This window comes from Bombus pyrosoma, linkage group LG18, assembly GCF_014825855.1.
Source record: "Bombus pyrosoma isolate SC7728 linkage group LG18, ASM1482585v1, whole genome shotgun sequence".
Classification (NCBI taxonomy): domain Eukaryota; kingdom Metazoa; phylum Arthropoda; class Insecta; order Hymenoptera; family Apidae; genus Bombus; species Bombus pyrosoma.
Window position 1 is genome coordinate 1,690,256 of NC_057787.1, and position 11,974 is coordinate 1,702,229.

The 11,974-nt window shown below is 37.0% G+C and overlaps 1 long non-coding RNA gene across 2 annotated transcripts; it reads left to right on the forward strand.

Annotated features, from left to right (window-relative positions):
- Nucleotides 1–7,100: 7,100 nt before the first annotated feature.
- Nucleotides 7,101–9,692, forward strand: LOC122577374. Of its 2 annotated transcripts, XR_006320241.1 has the most exons (4): nucleotides 7,101–7,183; nucleotides 7,244–7,507; nucleotides 7,590–8,669; nucleotides 9,349–9,692. It is a non-coding gene; the product is annotated as an uncharacterized LOC122577374 (long non-coding RNA). The 2 variants fall into 2 exon arrangements; XR_006320240.1 differs by having other exon boundaries at nucleotides 7,590–9,692.
- Nucleotides 9,693–11,974: the final 2,282 nt, after the last annotated feature.

Here is an 11,974-nt window from a genome sequence, read left to right on the forward strand (position 1 = left end):
TAAAAATTTGTAAATACCTTCGGTTCTCATAAATTTAGTAAATTTCTAAATTACGTAAAAACGTAGAAAAATTTGTAAATTATGTAAATTTAGAAATAAATTTGTACATTATTTCAGTTTTAACTTCGAAGACAGTTACTATTATATAATCCTTTTAGCTCCTTAAAATTCTAGTAATATATTAGGTTGTCCGGAAAGTATCTTTCTTTCGCGAACGTGTTGTTTGCAACAGTGCATCTTCGTGCAAACGTGAAACCAAGTCTGTGAAATGTCTCGGTTTTTATCTCAGCAGAACAAAATGGATAGTACGTAATTTTACAAAATAATATAAAAGAAAAAAATTATTGCCTCATAAAACGAAAAAAACTTCGGATAACCTAATATATACCAGTGTCAGGAACACACATTTAAGCTTCATTGCTTTTGATAGAAAAATTAGAGTAGATTATAAGATAGTCAATTCATAATCAAGCTGAAAAGAAAATGTTGTTGGAATAAAAAATGAACGTAAGGTGTTTCTAATTCGCTTACAGAGAGCCAGATTGAAAGGATTGATTGTTTCTAGCGTACATGTAAGATAATGCATAGAAACTCGCCACAGAATTCGGTCACGACTTTTATTAAATAGATAGTTGATGATTGAATGCTTGAGATAATTACGTAGTACGGTACAATGCACGCTTACGTCATGAATAGGTGGAAATAACGGAAATAGTGATAAGTACAGCTTACAGTTAAGCAAATACACGCTTTTGATTTTATCTTAGTTGCCATACCGACTTTAAGTAAGGGTAAACGTTAATTATTTCATAAGTAAGATTCTTCCTTTAGATACAATCAAAAGAAGTAATGATGCCAAGATATTGACTGAAAAGTAAAGAAAAAGATATTTTACAGATTTATATCATCGATAAGAATTTATTGATAAGATTATACGTCGATACAAAAATATTAAAAAATTATATTTTCAGAAAGAACTGTTCCAAAGCGAAAAATATAAATCTTTACAGTTAATCTTGTTCGGTAAGTAAAGTTCAATTTCATTCTCCATTTGCTACGCAAAAAATATTGAAAAAGTAAACGTTCTTAAAAAAAGTTCTGCGTTCTAAAAAAAGCAAAAGCGTTCTGCGGGACACTAACCAGTTTCCTTTGTAATTAATGGCTAGAATTGCAAATTTTAGGTTACAGCGTATGAAGTGACCAATTTTTAGAGATTCATACTTCATTGAAAATTAGAAAGGAATAGAAAGTGGGAAAGGAATACAAATACTAAAAAATTAAAGGTCAACGTAGCATGCCAATTTGAAATTTTGGAAATGTCACTATACTTCTTGTTTCTAATTTTTCCTTATTTTTAACACTCTGACTGCCGCGTCGAAATCACATGTTTGGCTGAGGACACCACGGGAGTATTTTTATTATCCAAAGCATATAATGGCAAAATAATAATAAATTGATAATGTAAGACAACATTCTTTTCCAATGGACAGTTTGTCTTGTTGGTGGTCACGGGTGACCACCGTGGCGCTTTGGTAACAGTTGACAGCGACATATCAAAACAAGGCTTCGTTTATTTCAACAGACCATTCGCATCGTTGTTTCGTCGCAAGCAAAACGTGCAGAATATATTGTTGAAACGTGTAGAATTATAAATTTCTCAATTATATGATTATAAAGCAGCATTTACGATTATTTTCTAAAGTGTGTTTATAATAATATTTGTAGATTACCCCTCAAAGATATGGACGCAAACACAGTGCACCGTTAGAAGCAAGATTTGCTCTCATTTTTTTTATTGATGCTCTAATAAAAACGTTTAATTGTTCAATGGGGCACTTTTTATTTCAAAGTATCTTCTATTTATCGGTTATATTCAAAATGCCCTAACTATCAATTTTCATTTAATTTTTACAATTGTAAGAAGTTGAAGCGCTCCGGTCACCGATAACCACCGTGGCGTCACAGGAGAAACCGTGGGTCATATATGATCCACGTGGCAGTCAAAGTGTTAATAAAATATATATATATATTTGATATTGCAGAAAATCGAGCGTAGATCTTACGATGCAAAAAATTATGTAGCGAAAGTGAATCGATAAAATAAACTTGCAATCCGAGCGTTGGAACAAACTCGTCTACCGTGAGAATCATTTACATAGCGAATTGATTTTGTGGAAGGCTGCTTTCAACAAATTCCACCTAGGAAGTCGAGAGCTCAGCCAACACGTCAATCGGCGTCGATCGACAAGAGGAGGCCGAGCGTCCGGCAGAAAGAAAAAGCAATTTCTTGGCGCGCTAATGTCGTCGAAAATGAATTTTTCACGCGGATACGGAAGTTGGCCGACGCTCCACGTTCCTCGCGTGTACACTTGCTCTGTAACGTCGCGCGTACATACACGAGGACGCGCGAGCACGTGCACCAACACGACCGTCTGCATAGCCGTGCAAGACTTGCCACGTCACCGGCACTCGGATCCGCGTCTATCTGTCAGTTTCCAGTCTCAAACAAGATGGATGGCTGGCGAATGGAAATCATGGTTGAAACCCAACCCCACACCTTTGCATCCTTCCATCGGGTGGAAAGGGAGACGAAGAAAGAGAGAGAATGCGAGAGGGAGGACGCCCCACCATTCTGTTTGCGACCACCCTTATACCGAGAGAGCCACCACCCTCGCGTTATTCCGCGCTTCGATCTCGTATCATCCCCTTTCGCGTCTTTTGTGCTTTAAAATACAAATACGCCGGAGAAAGGAGATCGCACGCAACCTCCTTTTTTCCCTCTTCGATTTAATATCTGTCGGATCGCGTACTTTTTTCATAGCGACATTTTTAAGTTTTTAGAACAGCCGCTGGAGGATTTCGGCTTGGGTTAAGCTAAGATTAGATCGTTAATGTGTTTCCAGGTTGAGCAATAAGTTCGTTCGATTTTCACTTGCGTATTGATATAGAAAATTGTTATAGAAAAGAATGGGAAAATACACATCTTTTCATAGAAGATAATATGTGTTTATGAAGAAATAAAAGTTTGCCTTTGATTAGGTAGGTTGATTAGGTTTTATCATATTTATTAAACAGTTCTTTCCTTTAGGATAGTATTACGTTGTCCGAAAAGTTTCTTTCCTTCTATAAGATGATAATAGATGAACAACAATTTCTGTTTTATATTATTTTATTGAATTATGTATGAGCCATTTTGTTATATTTCTATTGCTATGCATAATTCAATAAATTAATATAAAACAAAAAATATTGTGCGTCTATTATTTGCTTATAAAACGAAAGAAACTTTTCGGACAACCTAATAGTTCGTGCCGAATAGTAGATCCTCTTTTTTGATTTGTAAAGTAGAAAATATGAGATTCACAGTTGAAGCGTGGTATGATCCGCGCTGAATTGATCGGAATCTGCTACCATCGTGGGAAATGGCGCTATTCATACCATACATTATGTATGATTAGCATGTAGTCTTCAGGTTTTTAGATTCCAAGATAGCAATACGAAAGTATTAGGTTGTCCGAGAAGTTTCTTTCGTTTCATAAGGTGATAGTAGATGAACAACAATTCCTGTTTTATTATTTTCTTGAACTAGATATAATCCATTTCTATTTCTATTATTATGTTCGTGCATAACTCAATAAACTAATATAAAACAAAAAACATTGTGCATCTATTATTTCCTTATAAAACAAAAGAAACTTTTCGGATAACCTAATAGCAATGGAAGGAAGGCTGTACAGGTACTGTCATGGAGAGTTAGTTAAAAAAGTTTTTTTTACCAAATATTGCGTGTTTGTAAATACCAACACTATTCTAACATGATCTTAAAAGTAAATTCTCCTTTCATAAAAAACGAGGTTTCAGTGTCATCCGCATTTTCCACTTCTTTCTCGAAGATATGTCGAAATTGATAAAACTGATCAAACGTTTTTATTTACGTCAATAAAGGCGCTGTTGAAGCGAACAGAGATCTGAGAAGAGGAACAGTAGGAAGTGGCTAGGGTATTTATTTTCTCGGAAGCTCTCTTAGGGAATTTCGATTCGAGATTCATAGAAACAGTCGGTACAAGTTGTGCGTGGTCTCGCGTGAACGTGCATTCTGCCAATAAATACAATGGACCATGGGATGGCTGTGGATCTACAGCGGGATCTATAAGCATTTGAATCTGAATCGGACGTTTCTTACCGCCTTTACTCGCGAATACGATTTCGAAAGATTCCTACTGTGATCCAAGATGAATAATGGATGGATAATATTAAGAGAGGGCCGACTCTTACTTGTATAAATGGTATATAATACAAGCACTTTTTTCCCGAGGGTTCCCTTCTTTTTTCTAAGAACTTTCCAAAAGGAGGATCGAACGGTTTGCGATGAAATCGATGAATCGTACGACTTGTTGTATATTTTTAGATAAATAAGGAATTGCTTCTTGTTATTCGCTATTCCTGAAAATAACCTTAACACTAGTGATAACAAATAGTCACTAAACTATAGTATAAAATTTGTACTAAAGAGATCACAATGAAAGGTACATATAATTATTTATTACATAAATTTAATCGTATATTTAATTTAATTATAATATTTGTATATTAAAAAGACAATCGTCTACTCATATACTATACAGAAGATCATAGAAAATTTAAAAAATATACTTACATAAATACAGAATTGCTTCTTGTTATTTGCTATTCCTGAAATAGAAAGAACATTGAACATAATACATGAACGTGCAAATTTTCGATGCTATATATATATATATATTATATAGTATTTCTTACTTTAATTATGTATTTTTACTAGATATATGTATGTAAAGTAGTTAATCTCGGGGTAATTCAGGTGATCGATTCTGAAGTCTGAAAATCGAGTTTATTGTGAAAATACTTAAATGAAATACAGGAATAAACAACAATTAATATCAATCGATAACAGTAAACAATAAATAACAAGTTCTGTGCAATGTCTACCTGAAAATCGGGTATCGATTTTCAACGTCCTGAGTTACCGATCCTTCTCCGTCAATCTTCACTGTTTTAAATAATTACTTTCTTCTGTGATCTTGTCTATCTCTGATGTCGTTCTCTGTCCGTCCGTTTGGGAAATAAGTGTCTCTCAAAATGGCTGTCCGTAAACAAACAAAAGAAGTCGTGCCGTCCGTAAACCGAGAGAGTCCCTATCACACTTGAACTCTAGGGAATTTACATATATATGAATTATGTATTTTTTATTATAATTATGTATTTTTATTGGATATATATTTATATCCAGTAATATATATATAAGTCCAGTATATATCCAGTAAAAATACATAACTAAAGTAAAAAATATAATATAATATAATATATATAATATAAATACAATATATACATATATACATATATACATCCAATAAAAATTCCAGCAGTGCTTGCACCTAATAAAGGAACCATGTAATGCAAAATATTCGACCACCCTACAAGGCAACCGCAGAAAACAGCGGCTTGGGTTAACAGTCTACGATATAACCCTTCCAACGGATTCTTAAACCGCCGGCTGGCGAGCCATAAAGGCTAAACATTAGGAATCGCGAAAAATTTATCGAGCACGCGCGCGTGCACGGGGGCCCGGGGATCCGTTGGGGCGAGGCACGACTTTTCCTTCGGCTAAACTGTAGAAAAATTGAAATGGGCGAGGCGAAAGAATGAATAAAGATCAGGGAAACGCGAGTTTGGTGGTGAGAGGGTTAAAGGGGTGGCGGAAGTGGATTGCAGGCACGTAAACCGGCAACTCGGTTGCCCTGGAAGTGGCTAGGAGGGACGAGGCTGTGCACGCGAATGATATTAGGTAGAAACGCATGAACTTTGATATATTTCTGGAGGTGGAGGTCGACTGTGGGGATGGAATTCACCGTACTAGTGGAAAAGCAGGCCGTACGACGCCATTCCACGGTAAGATTCTTCGTACGAACGCTTTCCTGCAACGCGATATCGATTTCCATCGATTTGATTTTTAAAATCGATATATCTTTATGCGATGTTGAATAATCTTAGGAGGACAATTTCTAAATCATTTCTAATGGACTTAATTTCCTATAGAAAATATCTAAGAGAAAATAAAGTGGAAACGGAGGAATGGAAGTTCATAATTTTAGGTTAAATAACCACGAATGGACAAGAAATAAATGGATACGAAATAAATAAGAATATATAAAATATTTTTTAGTATTAGGTTATCCGAAAAATGTCTTTCTTTTGTAGATGTGTTTTTTACAACAGTGCAGAAACGTGAAACCAAGTCTGCGAAATGTCGCGGTGTTTATCTCAACAGAACGAAACGTTTGAAAAGTATTAGATTATCCGAAAAGTGTTTTTCTTTTACAGATACGTCTTTTATAACGATGTATCTTTATAGAAACACGAAACCTAATCTGTCGAACGTTGTGATGTTTATTTTGATAGAACTATTGAGATGTGTATAATTTTATGTACTACAGGTTAGCTGCGTAGTAGCGGTACTTGCATGTGAATATCAGTGTGTGGAAGTATGTGTGTCGCGACGTCTCGAAAACAAAGGAATGTAAACTGTTCAGTTAACAGTCTGGTATGGAAGAAGGTATGACGCGTGCAAGTGTGCATCGATGAATATCTCTGAAATCTTTTATCAAGTAAATATATAACTATTCTAATATAAATTCTAGGTGTAAATTTAGTGTTTCTATACCATTATTTCGGCTATTAAGATAAAAAATTCTCAACAAGAACAAAATGGATCATACGTAATTCGATAAAATAATAGAAAACGAAAAATGTTGTGCGTCCATTATTTCCTTATAAAATAAAAGAAGCTTTTCGGACGACTTAATATTCGAAGAGTAGTAAGACTAAAAGTATTTTTGTTTTAATGGAGATTATATTATTTAGATTCTAAGAGATTTCGTTATGAATTTTCAAGTTTTTATAAGAATATATACTAAAGTATTTAAATATATTTGTTGCATTCACGTATACGTTACACCACGTCATTGATTATGTAACAATAAGTAACATCGTGCTACTAACACAACCAGTGTAATTGTAGTTCTCGTGTGTTTCAAAAAATTCCATTGGGCGATTGAACAAAACAGTGGAGAATCGTTAGAATGATCATCGCTGCNTCAAAGTAAAGGCGTTTCTCGTGAATAAAATGTGCAGTTCCAGGAAACAGGTAAATACAGATGTATTTTGTTAGCATCGAACGTATTAATATTTAGAATAATTTTTACAGATTAGAGATCATTTTCCATCGAACTCTTTATTTGCTCTGATGTATTAGGTTATGCGGAAGGTGTCTTTCTCTCGCAAACAGCAGTGTACCTTCGTACAAACGTGAAACCAAGTCTGTGAAATATCGCGCTGTTTTATCTCAACAAAACAAAATTGATCGTACGTAATTCGATAAAATAATATGAAACAAAAATCCTTGTGCGTCTATTATTTCTCATAAAACGAAAGAAACTTTCCGGACAACCTAATGGAAATCAACTTTTCTGTAAGTTACATTTCATTAAATGCGTTCATAAAAATATAAAGTTTGATAAAAATCATGAGATTAATTAGTTTGTTAAAAACAGATAAAAAGATGAAAAATAATGTTACCAAAGCGCTACCTGAAAAATGGAAAGACTGCAGAATGCTTGCTGTTCTACAATATAATACGATTATTTAGAAATCACAGTGTATATTGAACGGAGATTGAAATATAGTCAGAATCGTTTTTTGAAGATCCTTAAACACGGTTCAAAGCAGAATTGCCGAGGCAGAAGAATCAACGGGAGGAAGTTTTCATCGACGAAGGGAAACGGAAGGAAATGTGGCTGTTAGTTGTTCCGGCCGAAGCGGGATGCATCGAAGAGTGGCCGCGGCAACGGTGCGAGAATTGGGGAAGAACGAGAAGTAAGAAGAAGAGGCAACCCAAAGGGAAAAGGACGAAAAAACAGAGAGAAAGAGGGAGAGAGAGATGGCATAGAGAAGCCAGCGGAAGGCGGAAAACAAGGGAAAATAAAGCAGCGGAAGAATCGCGTCGCAGGAAAAAGAATGAGGGCGCTGTCAGCTGGTGGAAATTATTCTGATTATGCTAATTCCGGTTCTGTTCCACTCCTTTACCCAGCCGTCCCCCAGACCCATTGCCTCCCTGCTGCTGTCTGCGCCATCTTTCATGGCTGATATTTATAATATAGGGGTGCTCGAGCAGTTTCAAACTCTTTTTGGCCCCGGAGCTCGCAACCCCCCTCCCCACCCTCGACCATCATTTGGCCCTCCATCGAGAACCACCCCACGGCACGCTCCACTGTCTTCGGGCTTTTCGATAAATTTATTCATATTCCAAGGAAAATTTCGTCGCTAGTCTCGAGAGAACTCGGTCAACTAGAGCCTCTGGTCCCGCGGCACTCGAGCTTAGCCGCGATTTACCTTTGAAAATCTAACCGCGACGACTTTGTTAGCCCAGCATCGTGAAAACAGAGCCATTATCTATGAAAGAGGAGATTTTTGCTTAGTTCGTAATAGCTGGTGTATTTTCTTTTTCTTTCTAAGTTTTCTAGGTTATCTCGTTCCTCGCAATTGAGAAGAGTGGGGATGGATTTGGAAATGAAAGAGCGAGATACATAGCCGCAGCGCTTAGCGTGCACGTTCGTAATCTTCCTCTCAAGGTCGTAAGTTTTCCTTTTTAATTAAAGGTGCTTTCTATTCATGTCCGGAGACTGGCACGCCCACGGTTAAAGTTACGCTACGTTATTTTACGCTTCGTGGAAAATCTTCCTTTCTTTTGATATTGTCGTCCGATCGTGTTGTTTGCTTCGCTATAATTTAGAGTATAAAATTCATAGAAGACAGATTGAAAGAATCTGACACCGAATCGATCGGGACAGCAAGGCATTATGGACAGTTTAAAGGGACAATTGTCAAACACTCGTTGTCTATCGTCTTTGCAAACATGAATAAAATACACACGTACACCGATGATTAAATAGCCTTGTGTTTGCTCGGGGAATAAGCGGATCTATCTCACTTTACCCTCTGTTAACTCTTCCATAAAAAGTGACACAGCCATATTTGATTTCTGATTACACCTCCCACAAGGCAGTCAATACGGTTTCCATATAAAACCAATAAGAAAGATTTGCTTGCTGAAGATGAGTATTATATAAAAATCATAAGATGTTAATATGATCTTAAAATATTTTCTATTTTTCCTGTCTTTTATTTTAACTTATATACAGACTGCAAATGTTTAAGCAAATTCATATTTTTATAAAAAGCTTTATTTCATACATTAAATACATAATGTTATAACTACTATGCAATGAATACTATACTTTATACGTTTTTCAGCAATATATGTAGCGGCACATGCGTCACAGGGCGTTTCAATACGAAGATGCCTGACATAGTTGTTTTGCCACAGAGGATTAACACCGTACGACGCACGTAATGTAATAAACAAACTCTGGACAAGGCAATTTCGCTGCTACGTGCAACCTACAACCGACGACAAGTTCAAATCTCCCGGTACCTCCCCTCCACTAGTATAAATAGACGACCGTATTCTCCAGACATAGTCAGTCCAGCGAATAAATATAACGAATCAGTGTAGCGAATCAGCATAACAATTAGTATCGGTACCGCAGTATCGCGCAATCTTATAACAAATATCATGAAGCGAGCAACGCTTGCGATTAACTTTGTATTCTACTTTATAAAATATTTGTCAATATAGCAAATATATAAGTCTCGTTATTGATCGTACTCTAAGCATTTTGAAATATTCCATAAATCTGTATCTATCGCTTTGAAGCACAATAACTCTCTATTCTGTACGTTAATTAATAATTTATTGCAATAGATAAAACTATCAAATAGCGACTCCAAAATTGTTTAAAATAATCATTACGCTAGTAAAATTATATATTGTATTACATTCTACATACATTCTATTCACACGTATTTCTATCGCCAACCTATTTAGTCTGTCAATATAGCGTTAAGAGGATTGTAGGGTTAAATATCACTGTACCATTGACAGAGCCTAACAGCGCCACCTCTAAACCTAATCCTCGCTAAACTAACCTCCAATTGCCGTCATTCACGTAGCCAACAAGATCCTCTCGCAATCATGTTAAGCCACGCTGTCTAAACTCCCTTCGCGTTTTCACCGACAACGCATTATCCGTCCCTCTTACGAGTGGGAACGTGTATGCCAACATTGTAGAAGCGTCGCGTCGCAAATACAGAGATCGCGTGGTTATTAATAACATTATTAATCGCGAAGGCTCGTGCAAGTGGCGCGAAATTCGAGAAATCAAAGCACAGTTATTACTCAAGCTATGGCCGACAATACGAGGCTGCTTTATTCCAGCCGGATATGTAGGTTACCAGCGAGCCTAACAGAAGTGGCGGACAATGAGAAGCGAGAGGATGATCCGAGACTGAGAGAAAAATAGCGCACGCGAGAGCGAGACGGTTAGCGATCTTCGTAGGTGGGCGAACGCGTCACCTTTAATTAATCACGCGACTGTATTATTTCCCATTTAAGCTCCCCTTTTCGGTGGCCCATCGAGAAAGAGGCAATGGACGAGGAGAGAAGAGAAGAGACGCAACGGGAATCGTAAGCGAGAGACGCTTTGCTTGAGACGTACGGTACAAAAGAGGAGCGGGAAAGCAAAGCTACGGCCACCTTTACAGACAGCCTTCGTATAAACATGTCAGTCCGCCGAGGCTCGTCTCGAGAAACGGGCCCGCGTTCATCCATCACTTCGTCCCCCTGACTCCCTTCGTCTAGCCTTCCTCTACGATACGTCCTCCGCCCCCTCTTTCCTCCTCTATTGCTTTTCGTTGTGCCGTTGCTCACAATTCGCGGCTATTTTTCTCGCGACCCGTACACCAAAGCAAAAAAATATCTTTCAAATGGCAAACCGCTGGTGAGAGGCTACGTAACGGGAAAGCTCGTCCCGCGGGCCCCCTATTTTCGCCGGTTCCCGCCGCGAGAATTTGTTCTGCACATGTACCGTTAGCAACGCCGCTGAATCTCCAGAAGATTCGAGGTTTTTGCGTTTCGTTCGAGTGTGAAACGATTGCAATGCATTAATGGGCAACGATTCAGATTATTCGAGCGTTCGTCTTCGAGTATTCAACTGTAGGTTAACGCTTTGACTGCCACGCCGAAATCACGTTTCGCTCAGGACGCCACGGCTTTAGGTTTCTTAAATGTAAAAATCGCCTGCCAATTGTATTTGAATTTCCCGCCAATTTATGAAAAGGATTTCAGGAAAGCGGATATAAAAGGGCAAAAGTACTGCTTCAGTAATTATCGGTTGCTCTAATTTTAGACGATATTATGCTTCTCTTGTTGAAGTATTTATATACCGAGTGTTGCTTAAATTCAGCATCTAACTAACCTACAAAGTATCTGTAAGAATATCCTGAAGATAATTTCAGGGCCACCAATTCAGTTTTGCGTGTCAATATCTATTTCTTATATTCTGTATATGATGTTTTAAGCGACATCACGAATTGAAGATAACTTTGCAATGCAGCGTTAGTAACTTTTCAAAATCTTCAATAGCAATAGAAATAATTTAACACTTTGAAATCACATGTTTCGCTTAGGACGCCACGAGAGTGTTTTTATTATTCAAAGCATATAATGGCAAAATAATAATAAATTGATAATGTAAGACGACATTCTTTCCCAATGGACCGTTTATCTTATTGGTGGTCACGGGTGACCACCGTGGCGCCTTGCTAACTATTGATAGCGACATATCAAAACAAGGCTTCGTTTATTTCAACAAACCATTCGCATTCGTTGTTTCGTCGCAAGCAAAACGTGCAGAATATTTTGTTGAAACGTGTAGAAGATATTAGTAAACAACATTTGTTCATTTTATATATAACAGTAAGGTATGTTCACACTTCTAACCTCAATTATATGATTATAAAGCAGCACTCACAATTATTT